This window comes from Sciurus vulgaris (assembly GCF_902686455.1).
Source record: "Sciurus vulgaris genome assembly, chromosome: 10".
In the NCBI taxonomy this organism is placed as follows: Eukaryota; Metazoa; Chordata; class Mammalia; order Rodentia; family Sciuridae; genus Sciurus; species Sciurus vulgaris.
This window is the reverse complement of record NC_136470.1, coordinates 48734335-48757800: the sequence shown is the minus strand read 5'-3', so window position 1 is coordinate 48757800 and position 23466 is coordinate 48734335. Positions and strand designations below refer to the sequence as shown.

General features: G+C 37.7%; 1 protein-coding gene across 3 annotated transcripts in view; it reads right to left on the bottom strand.

Annotated features, from left to right (window-relative positions):
* Positions 1-23466, bottom strand: part of COL8A1 (collagen type VIII alpha 1 chain) — a 143328-nt gene that overhangs the window by 82081 nt on the left and 37781 nt on the right. The window contains exon 1 of one of the 3 annotated variants that reach the window (XM_079100543.1): positions 1503-4713. The exons of the other annotated variants lie outside the window; for them this stretch is intronic. The gene's annotated coding sequence lies outside the window, so the exon portion shown is untranslated. Of the gene's footprint in view, positions 1-1502; positions 4714-23466 lie in introns of those variants that run through there. 3 annotated transcript variants of the gene reach the window in all.

The window sequence follows — 23466 nt, the reverse complement described above, 5'->3', positions numbered from 1 at the left end:
CCTTAGGTATGTTTTGGGAAAATGACTCTGAGCTTCCAATTCACCTTAGCTTGGACCTAGGTAAGAAACAAAGAGAGAGAGAGAGAGAGGAAAAAAAAAAAAAAAAAAAAAAAAAAAAAAAAAAAAAAAAAAAAAAAAAAATCCACCCTGGAAACAAAGCTGGTTTTCATTGAGAAAATTCCTTATTTTTTCAAATAAGATTATGTTAGGAAACTTGAAGTCCTGAACTGCAGATTAACATGCTTTCTGACTGTGAAAAGTTCACACTGTCACTATTTTTCCAGTGCTGAAGAGGGCAAGTGCAAACACAAACCTGTGTGGGTATTCTTTCATAGGGGGAGTGGGGTGAGGTCATAGGAAGGGTAAGACTACATTACCCTTTTCTTTTCCAAACTGTATGTAGAGGCTACATATTTCTCCTGACATTGCAGCAATTTATTGTACTGCTGCTTGGTTTGCTGTAGTTATGATTAGGAACCATATAATTTGTGTCTTTTTTCTAAAATGCCCAAAATATTTGTGAAAAAATAGAATAGAAAGAGATACAAATATATAGTGCATGCTGTGAAAAAAAAATCATTGACATTTCAAAACAGGCATTATTGATTATTTAGCATCATATTTATTCTACCCTGGGAAAGCAATAAAATTGAATTGAATAAGCAAAACTTTTTTTCATTTTTTTACTGTGTCTATTATTCCCCTAAAAGGATCATACCTAGGACAGGAGTTTATTTATCCCACAAATAGAAACAACATCTCTTGGTTTCTTATGAATAAGTAAACTTTTGACATCTTATTTTAGAAATGTTAACCATGTTGCTTTCTGTGCAGACTATGTAAATCAAGTGATCTGTCCTGTATTATGTTTTTTTCAACCAGTATTGTGATAGATAGCTCTCTCAGGATCTTTATAAAAATGCCATAGCATGAATTTTTCCTATTATGCAAATAATTCAAGCATAATAAAAGAGAAATAAATAAAATCAAGTGGTCTGCAATCCCTTTTTCTAGACTTTAATGCTGCAATTAAGAAGGCAGCATGTGAATTCTGATAGAGAAAGAATATAAAGAACCCTCTATTTACCACTGAGAAGAGTTCCCAAAAGCATAAATCAGTAGTTGGGAATTCATAGCATAGATTCCTACAGAAACGATGGAAGTTGGGTTCTCAGAGGCCTCCTTAATTCATAACAAGGGTTCCATAAATTCGTTACATGAATAAATAAACTCTTGTAGTGATTCCCAAACCTGACTGTGCAGCAGAACTACTTGGGAATTCTAATGAGAAACTGGGTTTTTGAATCAAATAATTCTCCCATTACCTTGTTTTGTGGGGGCTGGAAGCAAAATAGCATGTATACTAGAAGAAAAAGTTATGGAGTTGTCACCTATTTCTGAGATATAAAGCCCTGCCTGTCAAATCTGAAGGATACCTTCCTTGCTGGGTTCCTATTCCAACTTCTAATATCTAATTTCTCAAACTCCCAGACTTCTTGTACCTTCTTGCTGTTAGAGGCTGACTACTGGGTACCTGGCCTGGAACTGTCATCCTGTTCAGGGGATCCTTGTTCAAATTTGCCTGACGCAGGCTCTCTTTTCTCAAGCAATCAAAATCCCTGCTCTATCAGTTAGTGGCTCTCCACCTGGGTGAGAGGAGAAGGAACATCCTTAGAGGTGTAGCAATGAACTTTACACAAATTGGTCATTCAGAAGTTTAATAACATAAAGTAAAATAACCCAGGCTGCTCAGAGTCTTAAGAGCTCAGAGAATGGAAGGGATCTGACTGGCAGGAAGAAGTGAGTGCTAAGGAAGTCTGGTGCTTCAAGAAGCTGCTCCCAGAGAAAAGGGCTGTTGCCACATCTACTTCAACCTTGTTATTAACTATTTATCTTTATAGAATTTTTTCTTTTTGTTATACAATATATGAATCTTGTCTTCTCAACAGGCTGTCAATTCTTTAAGCATTGAAGATCCTATACCTAATACTTATCTAGTTTTCCTTTAAAGTGGTAAAATCATATGATGAATTTTCTTTGAGCTGAGTTGGGTATTTGGTTATTTGGTGGGATTCATTCAATTCATTCAAATTTTAGACAATCTCTAAAAAACAAATAAGAAAGATATTATGCTTGAGGTACAACTTCTGTTACATAATCATTAATTATATGTGGTTACATTTCCCTTAAGTATTTCCCTAATATTTCACATCACAATTTTGATAATTCTAAAACGGTGGCCCATCATAAAAGAAGCTAGTTTAGTGACTTTTCATTTTGTTCAAATATGATATTGAAAGGATTTAATGAAAAATTTCTTTTAGAACTTTTAGCAATCAGGCATTGTTATGGTTTAGATGTTAGGTGTCCCCCAAAAGCTCATGTGTGAGGCAATGAAAAAAGATTTAGAGGTGAAATGGTTGGGTTATGAGACCCTGAATCCAGTCAGTGTGCTAATCCCCTAATAGGGTTTAACTGAGTGGTGACTGTAGGCAGGTAAGGGTGGCTGAGAACGTATGTCACTGGGGGCATGCCTTTGAGAGATGTATTTTATCCTCGGTGAGTGCAGTCTCTCTCTCTCTCTCTGCTTCTTAGTGTGATGTCTTGATCTTCTTCCCTCCACCACATTCTTCCACCATAGCATTCGGTCTTACCTGGAGTCCTAAGGAATGGAGTTGATCATCTATGAACTGAGACCTCTGAAACTGTGGGCTCCAAAATAAAGCTTTCCTCCTCTAATTGTTCTTCTTAGGTCTTTTGGTTGCAGCAACACAAAAGTTGACTAAAACAGGCATTTAATTTTTAAGAGAATTATAGAGCAGAATTGAAGTGAATAAAAAAACACATAGTATAGAGAATTTCTTTGCCAGCTTTAAGTAACTGGAGAAACCTAGGTTGTCTAGGAATGAGTTGAGAACCACTGAAGAGTAATTTGACAGAGTGACTCCTGAAATGATAGCTCAGTCCTTTCCATATTTCTTTGAACTCTTGGCAGGCTGGCAAAGAAGTGCACAAGGCCCCTTTGCAGTGTTGCTAATGACAATTCTGGTAATTGGGACATTAGTAGGTTTTGCTAATAACTCCTGTACTCTTGAAACTATAATATTATGACAAAGCCTCCTGTTTCTGACTCATTGTCTACAAAATAGAAAATGGTTAGTGCAATAAAGAAAATAGAATGCTTCTTCCCCCAATTAGAACAATCCCTAGTGGTCTCCATCCAAGAATATTTGCATCGGTTTTCCTTACTTCAGAATTTGGCTTCTTTATTGAGGAGGGATGGAGTACAGAAGGCAAAAAGCATGACTTCTGGAGCCAGCTGCCAAGCCATTACCCTGAATCTGCTATTTACCATCTGTGTAACTTTTCTGCCTCAGTTTTGTCATCTGTTAATTGGGAAACAGTACAAATCTCGTAACCCAAGGGACTTAAATAATGTAATATAGCACCTGTTGAAGCCTCCATCTTAAAAGCCCATCTAAACAAAGCAGGCAGAATAAATTTTTTTCTCCTAGTTTTTAGTTTGTTCTGGGGATGGAATCCAGGGCCTCTCATAGGCTGAGCACTTGCTGTGCCACTTAGCCACTTCCCCAGCTCCAGAGGATTATTTTAAAGCATGAATCAGATCAATCAGTTTACGAGGTCCTGCATGTTGAGAATCCCAGGACTCTCTCTGACTTCAGCTTCTACCACTTTTCTCCCCCATCAGTCTCTGCCCCCATTAGTTTCCTGCTGTTCTTCAGACACACCAATTGTGCTCTCTGTTCAGGAATTTGCATAGGCTGTTCCCTCTGCTTGAACATTCTTCCTTAGAAATTCTCATATCTTACACCTTAATTTCTTTTCAGCCATTGCTTGATGTCACTTCTACACTGTGGCCTTCCTGGATCATGTTTATAAAAAGGTAACTCCACCCAACAATACTTGTTTCCTTTATCTTGCTTCACTTTTCTCCATGGATCTTTGCATCCTACATATCATGCATCTCCTTGTTTTCTTGCTATCCCTGCATCCTCACTAGAATGCAAGGTGCATGAAGGCCAGAGATTTTACTTTTTTCTTTTACTACTGAATCCCCAGTATGTAACAGTGCCTCACCGAGAGGAGGAAATGAATGAGTGTTGAATGAATGAATGGACGGATGAATGAATGACAGCACTTAGAAGAACCTAGCACACCTGTCCTCATTGTCACCATCACCACCATCACCAATATTGTCTTTGTTATTATTTTACATAAACTGAAATCCCCCCAGCACTTCCTCTGGAATATTAGTAACCAGGAAAAGGTCTTGATTCAATGGAGAGCGACAGCTTTTGCTTTTTTATAATCTTTTTGGGCACTAGTCATTTCACAGCTACAGTTACTAGAAGCAACTAGACTCTACATAGATTTTGTTGCTTCTCTATTATGGAATCTCAATGATGTTTAAAATATGGCTGAAGACCAGCTTAAGTCAAACTGTGAAGCAGGTTAAGTTTGGCATACTACTTCTCTGCTTTGAGTGCTTTTCTCTCTTTTTTGGGATTTCTGATACTCAAATTAGGGCCATATTTGAACCATGGTGGAGAGAGAAATTTTTTTTTTTTTTTTTTTTTTTTTTTTTTTTGTGGTGCTGGGGATTGAACCCAGGGCCTTGTGCTTGGAAGGCAAGCAACCTACCAACTGAGCTATATCCCCAGCCTGAGAAATTGTTTCTTAACAGAGTTGTATGTCAATGACTTCAAGTTTCGTTTCTCTCAGGGATATTTTCATTTTATGACAGAACCAGAAAGAGGGCAATGCCCAGCCTGAAGTTCAGAATCTCTGATAGTGGACACTGTTGATGTGGGGTAGGGCTGGGAGAGTCAATGGGGGTCTTCAAAATATCATTATGAGGGAGACAACTTCTTCAGTTTACAGTTAATGATAAAAGGACAAGAGTGTGGAGAACAGCAATGGTTCCTAGTCACATTAAAGTGCTTTCCAAGTCGCTCTTTCACTCTTTGCTGTAAACCTGCTATAGGGAAAAGAGTATGGGATTGTGAATGAAAGTCTTGGCCCTGTCTCTTATTAAGAAATATTAATATTTCATTGCGGTCAGACATGCTTGGGGGATGCTCTCTAATGGCCTCCCAGATCTAAACTGAATGACTTCTAGGGTTTCATAATTAAGAGAAAGTTGACAGCTGAGAGGTTTTTACATACAGGGTAAAAGAGTATAGGGATAGGTTTTAGTGTCACAGGTTACAGCCATGGGATTCACAGATGACAGAGAAAGGACCCCTCATTTCATTAAACTTCTACTTGCAGGAGGACAAAGTCAGGAGGATAACATTCTCATCCAGTGAACACTCTGCTTACTCCAGTCTCCCCCTTTTGTCTTCCAGAGTTGGGGAAAGAATGCAGGTCCTCAGGGCACCCATTGCGTCCTATTGACAGTGAATGCTCTGCTGCTGAAGGACATGCTTTCTTTTCCTATTGAGGAAAAATCTCACTCATTATGTCTAGGGTAGAATTTTTTAAGGGAAAGTTTGTACTGTGTCCACCCATATTATGTTTGGCTCTGGTTAGCACCATTATTTTTCTCTTTTCATGTTTTCAATGGGGTAAAATTTGCAAGTAGAAAGGAAAACACAAACCCAAGATCTTTCACTGAATATGTGTTTTGTGAAAAGTAAATTGAAACCAAACTGAATTCAAGGTTGATATTTTTAATAGACTAAACTAGAAACAAGTGCTCTGTTTCCCAGTTTCCTAAGCCAGGACCTTGCTATGGTTTTAGATACTTTCTTATGAGCTGAGTGACCTCTGGTCCTTACCAGAGGAAAAGAAATCCACACCATTGCTTCAGTAATTCTCTTGCATTGCCTTTCTTCTTATAAACAAGTTCTGATCATCTGAGTCTGACCCCAAATCATGAAACTATAGGGGAAAGATTGGGGAAGTCTATTCATGGGAAGCTATTAGAACTTTCGAAGTGCAAGTCAGACAGCCTGTGTGTTTGTAGACATGGAACTTCCATGGAGTAAGCAGAATGTAGTCCAATGTCCATCATGCATGTGGCACACGCACACACACAAAGGATGCCTCAGCAATATTCTGGTAGTACAGTGTGTCTATGTCTGGGCCTCTGATTTCATAATCTTAGTTAAATAAAATTAGAACACACTTATCTTTTCTCTCTAGGTTTTGGTAAAGGTATGTTAAAAATGAAAAAAAAAAAAAAAAGGTAGTCAAACAGATTTGGCAGAATTAGGAATATTCCTCCTGATTCGCTCCTTGGTGGGTTGGAGGTAAGCCTCTGAGACTAGTAAATGGGAAAGTGGCATTCCTGTGGTAGAAGGTGGTGAGAAGCTTGCTGCTCTTCCAACAGTGTGGCTCCTCCTGCCACGTGGGATGGAGCAGAGTGAGGATACCCATCTATGTCTACACTGTACAGAGGCCCCGTGTCCTAGTGTGTCTGTGCTGCTTCCACTCCTGTGAGTGCTAACCGGGGACCCAGGGCACATCCCTTCCTCCATAAGTCTGGGCCTCAACCTACCTCACCTGTAAACACAGGACATTTGACACAGTGGTCTCTGAGTTTCCCCTGTGCATGTGTACCTTTGTTCCCAGGTTAGTGCCTTCAGTGTCACTTGGGAGTTTGTTAGAAATGAAGAGTCTCAGCCCTTGCTCCAGAACCTGCTTTTTCATGGCATCTCCAGATGATTCACACACATATTAGTATTTGGGAAGTGCTGCTCTAATACATTTTTTATTCATCTAATTATTTCATTGATGCTCAGCAATTTGAACACATATTTTAAGCATGACCCTGTAGTCAAAATGACTAGATTGTTTACACTTCAAATGTGTAAGTAAATTGTGTGTGTGTGTGTGTGTGTGTGTGTGTGTGTGTATCTGAGAGAGAGAGAGAGAGAGGGAGAGAGATAGGATATATTTGTTCAAAATGAATAGTTAGCTCAACTCTTCAAACCTTGATTTAAAAACTATTCTAACTAGATTTTTTTCCTTACAATGGAAAATTAACCAATTATACTTTGGTTAGAATGGAGAAAACCTTGTGCTCAGATTGTAAATGTATTTGAGAAGGTTAAACGTAGAAAGAAAGAAATATCTACAAAGAATTCTAAGAAAGAAATTCTAACAGAATTTTTGTAGATAATTTTTCAATAGGATTATATGCAAAGTGCAACTCAATCACCTTAAAAGGAAATAACCTTTGATCATCCTTCTGTCCAAAGTATGGTGGTAGGTTTTGTAGAGGACAGAAATGTCACAGGTTCCATGACATGAGAGTAGGAAGATGATTTTAGCCCATCCCAGTTCCTCACTGTAGAGGTGAGACTGAGGCAGGGAGAAGTTGTAATTTATCTGTCACATGGATCAACTAGAGGCAAAACGAGGACTATCTACTGGAAGGCAGATAGGGGGCATTGAAGACAAGTCCAAGTCTGTTGCAATGGTTCAAGTAAATGTTAATGAGGGCTTGGTTAAGGCACTGGTGGTGTGAGTGGAGGAGAGGGAAAAGAGGAAGGACTGAAATAGAGACTTTAGGATGTGGAGCTGGCTCTTGGGTGAAGGGGAAGAGGAATCTTTTATGACTGTAGACTTTTAATATAAGTGATGCAGAGATTGACATTTTTAATGCAGTTGGGGTTTTGTGTTGGGAGTTTTAGTTTTGATCATTTATCACGTGGAGCTAGTTATAACTATTCTGTCAGTGGTACTTGTTTCTGCTTTTCCCATTCCACCTCACTCTGGCAAGGGAACGTCTCCACTTCTTCAAATTTGACTTATCTTCAATGGCCTCCCTCTTTGATGGAAACTCCGTTAATCATAGAATCTCGCCCACTCACTCTACTTCCTTTCTAATGCATGGCGCTCATGTTATCTGCATCTCATTGAGTACTAAATGGTATACAGTTGTAAGTGATATATTTTATTCATCATTAACATTGATGTTCATCATTCAACTAATGTTCTGTTCTGGGCATTGGGAGATGTGGGGGTTCCCACCTTCCATAGAACATATACCCTAGCAGGAGAGACATAAATAATGAATATACTGACAATAAACAAACACACCAGATAATTTCAGAGGGTGACAAGTAGTACAGAGCAAATTAAACAGCAACATGATAGAAGTTGGGGGATTGGTGTTTCTTTTCTTTCTTTCTTTTTTTTTTTTTTTCATGGTGCTGAGGATTGAACCCAGGGCTCCATCGTTCTAAGCAAACAATCTGCCACTGAGCTCCATGTCCAGCCCTATTGTACTGTGTTTTATGGAGTGGTTTAACTTCTAATTGTGAATTCTCTCTCTCTCTCTCTCTCTCTCTCTCTCTCTCTCTCTTTCTCCAGTTTGACTATCAGTTCCAGAGAACAGAGATCAGCTTTGTGTTCTATCAGGTTTCTTCATGTCAAGGTGTCCATTGAGTGGAGTGAGAGCTTATGAAATTCCTTTTTGAATCAATAAGTGGCTTGAGTACTTACTCTAGATCCTTCTCTGATATCTGGCATTTCTCTTACACCGATGTTTGTATTTGGAGCTGGCCAAGTATCCCTAGCTATCAGTAAGGGGGGAAATACATTTGGGCATGAAGAGGGATATAAATTCGGAGTAAATATAGAATGCTCAGGTGTGTATTCAAAAATTCTCTGAGAGAAACTGACCTTCTGGATGCATTGAATCTTACCTATCTCAAGCTTTTTATTATCTTTTTTTTCCATTGAGAATTTATAACCTTCATTGTTAGACTTGTATATTTCTCAAGCTAGAGTTGCTCCTAGGTGTTGAAAAATTCTTAAGTCACCTCTTTGGTGCCAAAGCATTTTCAATTAACTCCCTAAAACACTGTTATCTCAGCTTTCCCCATCTCTTTAGGGAAATGCCAGAATTTTAAACAATTTGGTTGTTTGCCTTTTAACTTCCTAATCTGACTAATTCCACTCTGAGTCATAAACCTATAACATTTATTAGCAGATCTAATCATCTTAAAAATTTCTTTATATTAGCTACTCCTTTAATGTCTTGTGTAGTTAACAGGGAACATTTTATAGCTCAGACAGACAGTCAGGTCTTTGGGGCATTATTTAAATTTTTGTATATTTCAGGTGGGGATGGTAGCAAACCAACTAAATTTTGACAAATGACCCTTTTTAAAATGCAAAAACTCAAGGAAAATGTGGGTTTGAGAGGCAGATAATGGAAGTATGAAAAAAATAGATCTGAGTTAGTTATGCCTAAATCTGTCACATGAATTCTAAAATGTCCCATTTATGAAAACTTGGTTGGGACCTTGAGGTCTGGTGGTCAGAATCTGGTGGGAGTATGGCTGGTTTTAGACTTTGTTATGGTGGTACATTTACTGTACAGTCCTGGGAGCTAATGAAGGGTTGCTCTATGTCTCTGTGCAGGAGCCTGGGCAGTCAACTGTCAGTCACTGGTCATTGCCAGTCACTGGTCCAATACAGACAGGCCTTCAGTGGTGCCAGGCCCTCTGCTGCCCTCAGAAGGATGTTTCTACAACCCTGCTCTTCCATCTTTGCTTTCCCTCCCTGACCTGCGTCAAGCTTTCCTTTGGACTCAGCGGTCTGCTGCTTCTGGTGAAAACACCCTGACTCTCAGACTAGTTCTCCCTGGTCTAGGCTGCCTGTGGTAGAAGCCCCCAGCAGATCCTCTCTAGCCCTGAAGGTGAAACCTGGACTTACCTGGAAGCTGTAAGTCTTGTTCATCTTGAGAACATTTGAAAGAAAAAGTTATTCTTTTTTTTTTTTTTTAAATTTAGTTGTAAATGCACACAATACCTTTATTTTATTTATTTATTTTTATGTGGTGCTGAGGATTGAACCCAGTGCCTCACACGTGCTAGGCAAGCGCTCTACCACTGAGCCACAACCCCAGCCCAGAAAAAATTATGCTTAACATGCAAGAATGGAAAGTGTCAGAGAGGCAAAACTTCTGATGTGCTTTTCTCTTTGTTTATTCTACCTGTTATTAGGAAAAACAATATTTAGAATGTAGAGTGCATTATTAATAATGAAAACCATTCTCTTTATACTGTTATAGTTGATTCCTTACTTTGTTTTTTATTTTTGTCTCACAAATATTCAGTGATTCTTGTGACCTAGGCAGCAGGAAGCCATTCTGAGTGTAACAGGTCAAGACCTTTTGTTCTTGTCTTTTGGAATATATATTCTATGAAAAAGAAGGAGATCAACTACATAAATGAGCAATTTACAAATTATGGGAGTGCTATGACAGAAATAAAAATAGGAGGGAGGATAAAGGAGAGGGAGGAAGGGAGAGAGAGAGTGGGGGGGGGAGCGCGCACACACAGCTAGATGTTTTCTCTGGTCTTCTGCTTTTTAAGTATTTTAATATTTTTGGAGAAACCTGACCATGAACTGTAACTCTCATCCATAGAATAAGTAATTATTGATGAGAAAAATCTTTACTTTCTCTGGGGATCTATTGATAGAAAAAAAGAAACCATACTGATTAAATTATCTTAAGGCTTATGCTGGATTATCATTGAAAATGGCTTTTTTTAATAGTTTAAAAACTCGACTCTTTTTTTCCAAAAGACCAGCTTCTATTCTTTTAATATTAACATACTTTGTGGAGACTGATGTAAAATATCTCATTAGCAATTTTAATTTTGACTATGTAGAAATAATATTTCAAACATATTGGGTTAAATGAAATATATTATTGAAATTAATTTTGCCTATTTCATTTTACTTTTTAAATGTGGCTGTACAGAAAATTACATATATGGCTTCCATGTTTCTATTGAATAGCACAGATATAGAAGCTTGGCATGAAAATCTATTAATTATTTGGATGGACCTTGATTTAAGATGAGTGTTCTTAACAATTGTTACTGGTGGGAGAGGATGCTAATTATATTCTCTATACCTTTTATAATGATCCACGGCAGTTTCTATTTCTGCCAATCATCACAAGTTTCTTGAGAAGAGGGAGATGCCTTTCACTTAATTCTCAGCTTCCTATTTGCATGCTAGATATTTTTATTATTTGGGTAAACTTTGTAAATCACCCAATCTCATCACACTAAAGAATTCTGCTCTGTCAAAAAAGCCCTGCAATTTTGTACAAGACAAAGAGAATAAAAACAAAGAATCCCTCAGAGTTACAAAGATTTACAGGAAGCAAAGAGTCAAAGAGCGATAAAAGTAATTGAGATTTTTCAAGTATCCAAGAAATGCTCAAGTTAACTTTTGATGTATTTAGTTCGATGATTCTCTGATGATAATCGTTCAAAATGCATGAAGGAGGGGCAACTCATTTTCAGAGTCAAGGGGCAACTCATTTTCAGAGTCAACACGGCATTATGCAATTTTTTTCTTGTTTTTTTTTTTTCAGTACAGCACCTAGAACTTTTTTTCTCACACAAAACTTGGACAGTCTTGAAGCGAACTGAAGTGTGCAACTTGCTAAGCTTCATGCAGTATGATCAGCTGTTCATCAAAACGAATTTGTTACTCTTCTTAACTCTGGTAGGACTAATTTCCCTTGTTTTTGGACCCCATTGATGACAAAAGTAAAAAGAGAAGTGGGAATAAATTGGAAAATGTTGTATCAAGGTGAAAAGAGACACTTGTCATCCGGGAAATACATGCATGTCCCTTTCACCTGATTTTATGAGTATGGTGAAATTGTTTACAAGTGGCCATGATATTATTCTCCTAGCCATTCATTCCTCCGTGGCTGTCTAGTATATATGGTTCTGAATGAGAGAAGTTTCTGAAATTAGAGAAGATAAATGCTAGTGGTTAATGGGGTCATTGATGAAAACTGGGCTTGTGATCATCCTACACGGTGGACTCATGTGGTTTCTGCTGTTATTCATAATTGAGCCACATGTGGTGGCGGTGGTGTGTGGGGGGTGGAGGGGCCGGTGGTAGGAGAGGGAGGAAAGGGGGAGCCAGCATCTGGCCCGAGTATAGAGGCTTTCCCACTGCCTGCAAGAGGAATAAGACGCCCTGTAACTTGATTCTTCTCTAAGGACCTCCAGGAATAACATAATTTCATTAAAAAGCAGTCATTTTTAAACTTAAAATATAAAAAGGCTTTTCCATGAGAAGAAAAGCACTGCTATTCATTTGTTGTAACATTCCTACTTGGCAATTTTACTCCACTACTTTGGTAATGTTCTCTTGAAACAGTACAATCAACCACATTGGAAAACTAATAATGAAATCTGGGCTCTGTTCTTTCCTATCTGTGTGTCTTTAGGGAGTCTGCTTTCCCTCTCTGGGCTCCGTTTCCTTATATGTCAAAAGAGAGGTTTGGATTAGTGTTGCTTTTCCAGAAATTAATTCTAATTACTAATTCTGCCCTTAGAATGAGGCACCATGAGAGTGCTTGAGGGGCAGTGGAGGTACGTGGGGAAATGGTCCAAGGTGCTAGGAACCGAGTTAGAAAGCGTGTTCTGATTCACATGGGGCTCTTGGAAAGAGGCAGATTGTGATTCAGCAGGTCTGAGACGGCCCTAGTTTCTACAGGTTTAACACCATCCCAGGTGATGCTGATTCATGCAAGGTGCTAGATGATTTCCATCCCCAGTGCTCTTATTCTGTAGATGACACTAGGTAGGTCCTAGGAAAGCAAAGCGATTTGCCTAAGCTCACACAACAATGGAGTAGTACACCCCATGTAAGACTTCCTGGTACCATGACTCTCAGTCTGAGGACCATGTCACTTGGTACGTCTCTCATGTCCCTTCCAATGCTAAAACCCTCTTTGATAACATTTTGTGTCTTTACCAGTCTTAGGAGGCATTCTGGGCTCAGTGTTTTGGCCATACTATCTCATTTATTTTCACAATTTCAGCTCCAACCATATGTATATTTTAACTAATGTATATTTGAAAGAAAGATGAGAGGATTTTTAGGGAAGTGTGTGAAGAGTAGCCTGAGGTCTTCTCTCTGGTTTCCAGTATCTCTATGAGCAATGTGATTCTTTGTACTGTACTATTCCTTCATCTCTGAGGAAGCTAAGCAGATGACAGAGATATTTTTAAAGCTAAAAATAAAAAAGTTGAGCTTTTGCCGATGTTGGTTTCCTCCAGGGCAATGTTTTTCAAAATATTGTGTGTGCATCTGATGATGAAATATATAAATAATGGCACATGGACACCAGTTAAACATTTTATAGTTCTGCATTTAATTTAATGCATTTTAGAAGAATTACAATAGTATTCTAAAATACGTGATTCCATGTATATTATTGCTAAAGAAGTATTTATGTTTTAAAAAGCAAGTCAACTTAAAGACAAATACCTAGTAAATAATGGCAAAAAGATTGTGATAGAAGTGCACAGTGTTCAGGGAATTAACCAACAAGTGAGTCTTAGGGCCTGACCTATGTTTTTTCAGAAACACTGTGACCCTTTGAGACCCATCAGAGTATAATGGAAAGGATGCTGGGTTTATATGGAGGGATTATGCTCTGTGAAAACAAAGACAGTAAGACTTGGTTCCTGCCCTGACAGGCTTAGTCTTTGGGAGATGCTGCATACTAAAGCATCACTCAGCTTGACACTCAAAGAGCAGACAGCCTCCTTTGTCATACCACACTTGAACATGTAATGGAGCTGAGATAGTGCCAGGGATGAAGATTTAATTCTGACTTTCTTATCTTTTGGATAAATAAAACCACTCATAAATTTCGCCTACAGTGCTGAGATAAATGACTACCACTTGCATCCTTAAGATTAGCCATTGATTAATATTGCTGGATCTTCTGTCTTCTCAGAGTAATTGCCCTTAAAGAGGTCATTATAATAATTAGGCTGCTTTCTGTTGAGAATGGTGGTTCTCCACTGAGGGTGATTTTTTTCCACCCCAAGGAATATTTGGTTTTGTGTGGAGGCATTTTTGTTTGTCGAACTGTTGGGAATGCATGCTATTGGTATCCAGCGAAAAGCTAAGGAGTATTTCTAAATCTCCTACAATGTACAGTATAAATTTATACAATAAAGAAATATCTGGTCCAAAATGTCCATGGTGACAAAGACGAGAGGCATACAGACTTATGTAGAAAGAACTGGACATCATGATTGCAGAGTTCAATTCCATGGCTCATTGGGCATACTTAAACACAATTTTTAGACTCCTAATGCATTATTTTTCTTCAGAGAAGGAGTAATGATAACATAAGAAACCATCTGTTGAATAATGGATCCCCTCTAAACACTCATATCCCAATCCCCAGAAGCTATGAATATGCTATTTTAAGTGGCAAATGAGACTTTGAAGATATAGTTAAGTGAAGGACCTTGAGATGGAGAGATTATCCAGAATGGTTTGAGCTGAATTCATCTAATCAAAGGGTGATTCTGAGAGGGAGGCAGGGGCAAGAGAGGCAGGAAAAGAGACGTGATGAGGGAAGCCGAGATGGCAGTGATGCACTCACTCTGAAGGTGGAGGAAGCAGCCTGTAGAAGCTGGGAAGGGGAAGGACCCGAATCTTCCCCAGGAACCTCCAGAAAGAATGCAGCCCTACTGACACCATGACGTGAGCCTATGAGAACATTTTGGATTTCCAAACTCCAGAACTGTAAAATGTTAAATTTCTGTTGTTTGGTGCCACTAAATTCATGTAAATTTGTTACAGTAGCAGTAAGAAACAGATACACAATTGTTTTCAATAGTTTGGGAGTGGATAAGCATTTCCGTAATATAAATAACATAAATAGATATCTTTACCATAGAGAAGACAACATACAGTTATATCTATAACTATCCTAGTTGGAACATTTTTTTTTTCCTTTTTTTTTCCTCTAAGGATTTGGGAGGTGCTTTTTGGGATTTTGAATATTCATGATCATTTTGGTGAGCTGCTGGTGGGTGTAACAGCTGGTTGATAGAATCTTAAGTAAATCAAATTCCTCTGTTCTGCCTTAAGAGACAAATTCTGGGTAAAATAAGTATTCAAGTCCATTGGAAGATGCAGAGAATACAGAACTATTTTGATAGTGGCTGCACAATTATTTGCAAATTGTCAAAATTCAAACATTTGTTATGCTCTCACATGGTTTCATTTATTTTTATGACAACTGTACTGTTCATTGTTATTAAAAGATTATTATATTTCTCAACAAAGTCTCACTGATATTCAGCTTGAACTCTAAATAAAGATAATATGAGGTTTTTCCTGGCCCATATTAGGGATATCTGTAAGCAGTCGATTGGCCTTGGAAGCACAGGATCTTGTAATGGCCAGCACTAGTATGTGTATTCATTAGTGCTCTGTTGCACATCTGCTGCCTGCCACCCAGCCACAGCCTCCCACACCTGACCTCCTCCACAGAGTGCAATCCTCTCATGAACACTCTCCATTTGTGAAATGTAAAAGTTTTAGAATATTTTAGTCCTCAATGTTAGTACATGCACACACACAAACACACACACACACACACACAATCATATACTAACTTTGTTATCCAGTAGAATGTGAGTAAATTAATATTGTGTCATGGTTTTGCACATAACATTTTGATACGTGAACACAGAGAGATAGCAAAACTTTGCAGAAGGCTTAACAGTGCAAAAAGAGGCTTTTCTGTAGCCTTACCATTCTTTGTCATTGTTATCATATTTTATAGACTAGGAGATGGGGGCTAAAAGAATTGAAATTCAGTGACTTTTCTAATATCAAAAGCCTGTAAGCAATGGAGGCATAGCTCAAATTCCATTTATTTGTCTTGGAAACCACTGATCTGCCTGCTGTTAGGTGGTTCCACATGGCCTGTGGACTTTCAGAGATGGCAGTTAAAGAGGTCAGCCAATGTCATTTGGGGGTCACACTGAACATGTGGAGTCAGTAGTGCCTCACTGTAGAGAAGGATAAGCCTCATTTAACTTCACATTGACATATTCTAATTTGGCAAATTTGTAAGATCATGAGGGCATCTGAGACGGAAGATTAGCAATGATGCAAATTATATACAAATTTTATTATTCAGTAGAATGATTAATATTGTGTCATGGTTTTGCACATAATATTTAAATTAGTGTTTAAAATATGTGACATTGGAAGATACCCATATGTGGGGCACACCATGAGCATACACATTCTTATTCCTTTTATCAACATTTGATAACTGTAAGAATTAGGCAGTATTACTTTTCATTGGTTTTGAATGCCATGTTTTGCATCATTTGCATTTATTTATTTTTCTTGCTCTCTGAGCTTTTATTTTAGTTCGTTGAGTCTTTATCACATTAAGAATAAATTTTATTTATTCCTCAGAGTGAGGCACTAAAGTGATATATTAATGCTTTTAAAAGATGGCTAAAATCTGCCAAATACTCAGATTATCTTTATCAATAGTGTAATTCAGTTTTAAGTATCACCAGAGAAAGTAGGGAGAAAAGCAGTGGCTTTCATTCTTCCATTTTAGCTGTAATCACACCAACAAATAGGATGATAACACAGTCATGATAATCCAGCCCTCAAAATAGTTCCATTTCTTTTAAGAGCGAGACCTGGAGGTTCACTTGAATTCTTGCACTGCCTCCCATTCCCAATGCCTTTTTAAAATTTGGCAAATCTTTGCAATTAGGTAATGGAAGCACGATTCCTGTTCAGAAACTCACTCTACAAGGTGTAGGCTCAAACATTATAAAGAAAACATATATTTCTACCTGAAGAAATGATTCACTTAATAAAATAAATACTGACAATTTGCAAAAGGCAATAGGAAATGGGTTACCGAGATCAAAAAACTCTCCACCACAGCAGAAGAAAGAGGGCCAACAGGACTGAACTGAGTGATAAGCTCTTAGTAAAGGTTGTCAGCTGTTCATTCAGTAATGCTTTGTGTCCCCGGGTTGTCTTTTCACAGTTTTCAGACTCAGTGTTTGTAGATGAACCAACAGCACTCTAGTTCTTCCACTTTAGAAGGGCAAACAAAGAGGTACACTTGAATCTGAATATAGACATCCAAGAGCAGTTTGCCCTATTTCTACACATTTAAAATGGAAATAATGAGCCCTACCTTACAAAACTCTTTTTAGAGGTACAGAGAATGTATATGAAATGTTCAGTAGAGTTTCATGCACAGTTTCTAGTAGTTTCACAAGTGGCATGATACACAGAGAGTTAACTTAGCTTTCTATTGCTGTGACAAAATACCTGAGAAAAACAATTTAAAAAGAGAAAGGGATTATTTTGGCTAATACTTTCAGAGGTTTCAGTCCAGGGTTGCTTGGCCCCATTGCTATAGGTCTGTGGTAAGGCACATCATGGTGGGAGTCTGGTGAAACAAAGCTGCTCATCTCATGGTGGCCAGGAAGCAAAGAGAAAGAGTTGATGGTGGGGTCCCAGTATACCCTTCAGGGGTGTGCCTCCAATGACTTACTGCCTCCAACCAGGTTCTACCTCCTAAAGCCTCCAGGACCTCCCAATAGCATTGTCAACTGGGTTCCAAGCCTTCAATACAAGAGACTTTGGGGGACATTTAGGTTTCAAACCATAGCATCCCTTCTTATAAATTCATGCTCTAAATGCAGTTTCAGTACAGTTACATCACCCGCTAAGTGACAAGCCTGAAGGAGTGCAGAATGCTATGAAATTTCAGGGTTCCCTGAATCAGGGCCCATGAACCTGGACCTATTTGGCTGCTCTGAACAGTTTAGTCTATTTGCTCAAGAAAAAACTCATTTCAATTCTGGACCTTCAAACCTGGTTTTGTGAAGTGTTCCATTTTCAGCCTATTAGTTTTGTCTTACAGAGACAATATCCCAGTCTCTACTAGTCCACAGTCAAAACACTTCTGCTGTGCTGAAAGCATGTGCTTATGCAAAAAGTGGAATGCTTGTAATATCACAATAGTGGATTATGTATTAAAACTCTTCTTTTAATGAGAGCTTGTCGGTGGCACAGAAGGAAAGAATGATTTGGGAAGAGTTCAAGTGTTCATTTGGAACCACCGAGTCACCAACGTTCAGATTGGAAGAAATCATGTGGTCCTTTCCACCTGCTTCCTAGGACTACACACTTCATTTCTAAAGCTAGAATTTATTTTGATTCTCAAGAGCTGACAAGAAGGGAGTTCTGGAATTTTTAAATAATCATTAGTGATGTTTACAAATTGTGCTTAATTATAGCTCTTCCCACGTCTAAACAAAACAAGAATTATTTTCATTTCCAATGAATGGTTTATCAGTATTTATATGTAAAATAAATTCCAATTTACATTTTCTACTTTGTGATTTTTTTCTTTTTTCCAACCAAGAACTCTCATTCATTTATTCTTTATTTATTCATTCAACAAATATTTTATGAGTGGCTACTAGGTCCTGGCTTGGCATGAAATTGGAAAATACAGAGAGGAGCCAAGGATAGATTTTGTTTTCTAGAATTCAGAGTCTCTTGGTAGAGAGGAAAGGTCAAGGAATAATTAAAATATGATAAGTCTGTAATAAAGGTATGGAAAATTCTACGGGTGCCAAAGAGAAAATAAATAATATCCTTCTGGTGATTTCTTTCTGAAAGTTCATAAAGGCATCTTTTGTTCAGAAAATAATTCTTCCTTTTTATACCAAGGAGCATATTTCACACTTAATGTTATGAAGTTCTTTCTGCAACCTGAATCCCTTGTGCAAATGGGAAAGCAGGGAGGGAACTCAGGTTCGATGCATACAAAATCCAACAATACCATGCACTAGTTATTATTTTTCTCATTACTCAAATTTTACTCATCATTGAATTACTGATATTAAGCATGTGCTCATTGTATAACGCTGAAAAGGTAAAAGAGGAAACAGCATCAGAGAGGTTAGGTCAGATGCCCAAGATCACCAAGTTGGTGAGTTCTTATAGTTCTTATATGATCTACTCTTTATACAACTCCAAACCACGTATGCCATTTCCAATTATTTGAGAGTTGGTAGAGATGGAAAACTTCAGATTGTATTTCTTTGAATAAAAAGGCCTTTCTACATTTGAAGGTCAAATCCAATAGCTTCCCTTTCTTATTCCAAATAAAACTGCAACTAACTATGCAAGAATCAGTCCTCCACAGAAAGCAGTACAGCCCAATGGTGAAGAGAGCCAGCTCTGGAATCCAATTCTCTGGGTTCATGTGACACTCCTCTGCTTGTTAGACTTCTCTAAAATAAGAATAATGATAACACCCCTTTAACAGGGTTGTTACAAAGATGAAAGAAAATAACGAAGGTGACGTACTTCACACAAACTTGAATGTAGATATCTTTCATACACATGAGCTGGTATCAGATCATATCTGTCCCAAGTGTTCTGTATCCTTGGGAGGTGGTGGAAATCTCCTTCAGTGCCTTGTTTCAGGGACCTAACCAGGAAAGTCTTCTTTGGCTTGAACCCAAAGTGCCACCTGCTGTAATAATTGAAGGCGGTTTCCTCAGGTTCTAGTCTTTGAGGAAATAGAGAACAGCTGGTCTTTCATATTCTTGATGTCTTTTATGAAGCCACACTTCAAAGTTTTTGTTTCTAGACTAAATACACTCTCCAGTCAGAAACTCTTCCTACCTCTTTTAAACTTTTTTTTAATAAGTCTTTTTTTTTTTTTCTTCCCTTGAATTTTTTAGTCTCCTTTGGATCCTAAGGAACAAGGCCACTGGTGTGAAAATTTCACAGATGGAAAATACAAGAGATCTTTCTTAGATAATAAATAGGGCCCATAATTGCTGACCTAGAGTCACTGGAATTTCTCAACTGGGGATGGGTGAAGTAACAGTTGTTAATGAAGTGATCCAGCAATGGAAATTTCTGTGCATATTCAAAATACATCCCAATCCATATTTATATATCTTTTAGCCACAGTAATTAATCTTGTAAATGTATTGGTCTGTTTTTCTCACTATCCCAAACAGAGATTCTGACTTCACCATTGCCATGGTGAAGAACAGATCGAATCTTTTCTACAAACATAAACCAATTTGCAAAAAAAAAGAATATTCTGGAAAGACCTGTGGAAAGAACTTATCTTCTCCCATCTGACAGATGAAGCAAGCATGGCTTAAGAGAGGTTAAGTGACTTTTTCTTAAGGTCACACACCAAGTTAATGAAAGAGTGAAGTATTCTAACTTCCATTTCAAAGCTCTTTATTCAGAGTTATGAACTGCCTTTCAGACTGTTGTTTTCAGCAGTTTGCTATGATGTATCAAATGCAATTGCCTAAGGCAGACTGAAAACTATATTCCATAAATGCACAGGAAGACTTTCCATAATTTAGTGAACATAGTTAATTCTTGCATTTTCTGGGAACTATAGAAAGAAAGTAGTAACAGGTCTTGGAAAGAGAACATGGAGGCAAGGTGGTTGTTCCCTGGGTCTCCATTTATTTGATGTTATACAAATGTCACTTCCCAAGTGTCTAGCTTCTAACTGAATTAAACACAGAAAAGGGAAATCAAAGGTAATATGGTTTCATATTCTTAAAATGATCTTCCTGGGTTTTAGCAATTACCTAATGACTGTTTCCAAACACATCTTGGATGAAGAAGATTGCAACCTTGGCTCAGAATGGAACAATTTTATTCTTTGGGCTATTTTTCTAGGCTCTGAAAGCTTTGGTAAAATAATGCATTATTTTGCCCCATATGGTGCTCATCTCAGATGACTGCAAGAAGTTGTTGAATTCCCATCCCAAAGAGATAGCCATGTGGGCAGAGTATGTATGTCAACATTTATATGGAGAATAATCTGCTTTTGTATAATCTACATGTTTCAGAAAATCTTATTTCTAGTGAGAGAAAGAAAAATTTAACCATATTTTTAAATATAGGATAATCAGATGAGTCCTAGGAACTGGTCTTTGAATAATTATCTTGTATTTCCCAGTGTGGGAAAAAACTACCAAAGAAATAAACTTTTATTATTATATCATATTATTATATGATCTCTTCTCAACATTCTAATTACTAGTAGCTGTTTTGATGGAGAATTTAAACAATTCTGCCACAGATTTAAAAAAAATAGCATACATAAGAAAGAAGTGAAATATATCTTGAAAAACAATACCATTTTAGGCAAAAAAAAAAAAATATATATATATATATATTGGAAAAATAGAGATCTCCTTTATTGTCTAGGAAAACTTCTGGACAGCCAATGTGCTTTTCCTGGTCTCAGACCTTCTCTTTAGCTGAGTGCTAAAGTGCAAATACCTCCCCTTCCATATTCATGGTTGACTTCCCTTTCTAGTCTCCTTCGGGCCGATGAGGAACATAACAGCCCAGGCACTTTCATTATGTATTGTTGTACTGTGTCCAAGTCAGCATGGCCAGGCAGCGGCTGAGAAACAAACCAGCAGTTGTTTGAGAATTATCACTGGCCAGTGACTCAGTCTCCAACATTTCAGACAAGTTGTTTTGGGAATTGTGTGGCCTCAAGCAGGGAAAGGCAAACTTGCTCACCCACACCGAGGGGTCAGACAACAGGGAAGATGGTAATTTGTTCCTCTGTTTAAATTTGTTCCACCCACTTCTAGCCACAAGTGGGAGTGAAGAATAGGGCTTTGGCCTAAAAGGTGGAGTCATACTTGTCCCCCTCATTTCCTTGTAGGGATGTTGGGGAGACCAGTGAGATCATGTCTATGAAGTGGATTGACTGGAATGTGCTCATGTTGTCCTGTGGATTATGCTAGTAAGATTAAACACAAAACAAAACAAAACTCTTCTCTTTTCTCACAATTTTCACAAACCATTGGCAACCTGTGCAGATTTTCCCATGTCCTTGCACTCAAGTCCTTCTGCCAGCACACTCTGGGTAATTCATTTGTGGTCTGCGTGAACATGGCCAAATTCTAGCCCTTTGTCTTGTGGAGCCTTCCCATAGACAGCTGGAACTGTTCTGAGTGAGGAACTGTATGGAAAGTCTGGAGGAGTGAAAAGAGGATTTGAAGTTGGCCCTGGGGTCTAGCAAATGCTTCATCAAGTCACACAGCATTTGAATGCTCTAAACTTTGCCTGAGGTAGGGTTTAGAAGTTCTGTATTAGTTTGAAATGATTTGTTTAAGTACCTTGTATGTTTTCATGTGACATGCTGTAAGGTGTTCTACATGAATAAGTTATCTGATTTCATATAGGATGGTGCTATTAAGATACTTTTGATTTTCTGTATTAATTTATTCTCATTTTATACTTTTCCTTTAAGATATAAAACCAACTTAAGACTGAAGACTTCCATAGAAAGTTTCCTGAAGGCCATTCCAGTTCCACAAATTCATATAGCTGTGATAGTTTACCTTTGAGAAAGGAAGCAGCCAACAATCAACAGGAAGAAGAAAGATTTGAAAATTACTTTTAGAAAATGATTATTAAAAATGAGTTGTAGCTGGGCATGGTGGCACACGCCTGTAATCCCAGTGACTAGGGAGACTGAGGCAGGAGGATTATAAGTTCAAAGGCAGCCTCAGCAAAGTTAGTGAGTTCCTAAGCAACTTAGCAAGACTCTGTCTCAAAATAAAAAATAAAATGGTCTGGTGATGTGGTGATGTGGCTCAGCAGCTAAGCACCCCTGGATTCAATCTCTGGTACCAAAAGGTACCAAAAAAAAAAAAAAAAAAAAAAGAATTATATAGATTTTGAATCTATTTATTACTTGTCCCATTAGATTTTTGTAATACTTGAAGCAGTCATTTCTTGATGTTCATTAAATTTTTTGAACATATCTGTTAAAACTGATGTTTTAATGCTATTGGAAATGATATCTTCTAAAAAAATCTTCATTTTTTGTTTATTGTTTGTATTGATCAATTAATTTAATTTTTGAATATTGATCTTGTATATCATGGGCTTGATAAATGCATTTATTAATTTAAGAATGAATAATGAAAATTTTACTTTTTCTTCCTAATTCTCATGGCTTTTATTTCTGTTTCTTTCCCTATTGCATTGACTAGGATTCCACAATCATTGAATAAACATGCTGATATTGGGCCCCTTTGTCTTATTCTGACAGTCACAAACGGGCACAATTTTACTGCAAATCTCCTGTGTGTACTTCAACACATTGAGGAACTCCCTGAGGTTTGCAAGGCACTTTTATCATGAACAGGTGTCAAATTTTATCAAATGTTATTTTCTGAATATATTGAATTTATTGATGAATTACATTGATTTTTTTAAAAATATATTTCAGTTGTCAATGGACATTTATTTTACTTACTTATATGTGGTGCTGAGAATCAAACCCAGTGCCTCACACATGCTAGGCAAGTGCTCTACTACTGAGCTACAATCCCAGTCCCACTGACTGGTTTTTGAATCATAAACTATCCTTGCATTTCTGTAAAAAAATCCTTGGTCACGTTAATATTTCATGATTTTTGTATGTATGTGTCTGCTCTTTTCCTTTCCTCTAATATCCTTATCAGGTTTTGGCATCAAGATTATGTTGAGTTGTTAAATAGTGGGAATGTGTCCCTTATCTCTTTTTTTCTGTTCTCTGTAAATGTTTATATAAGA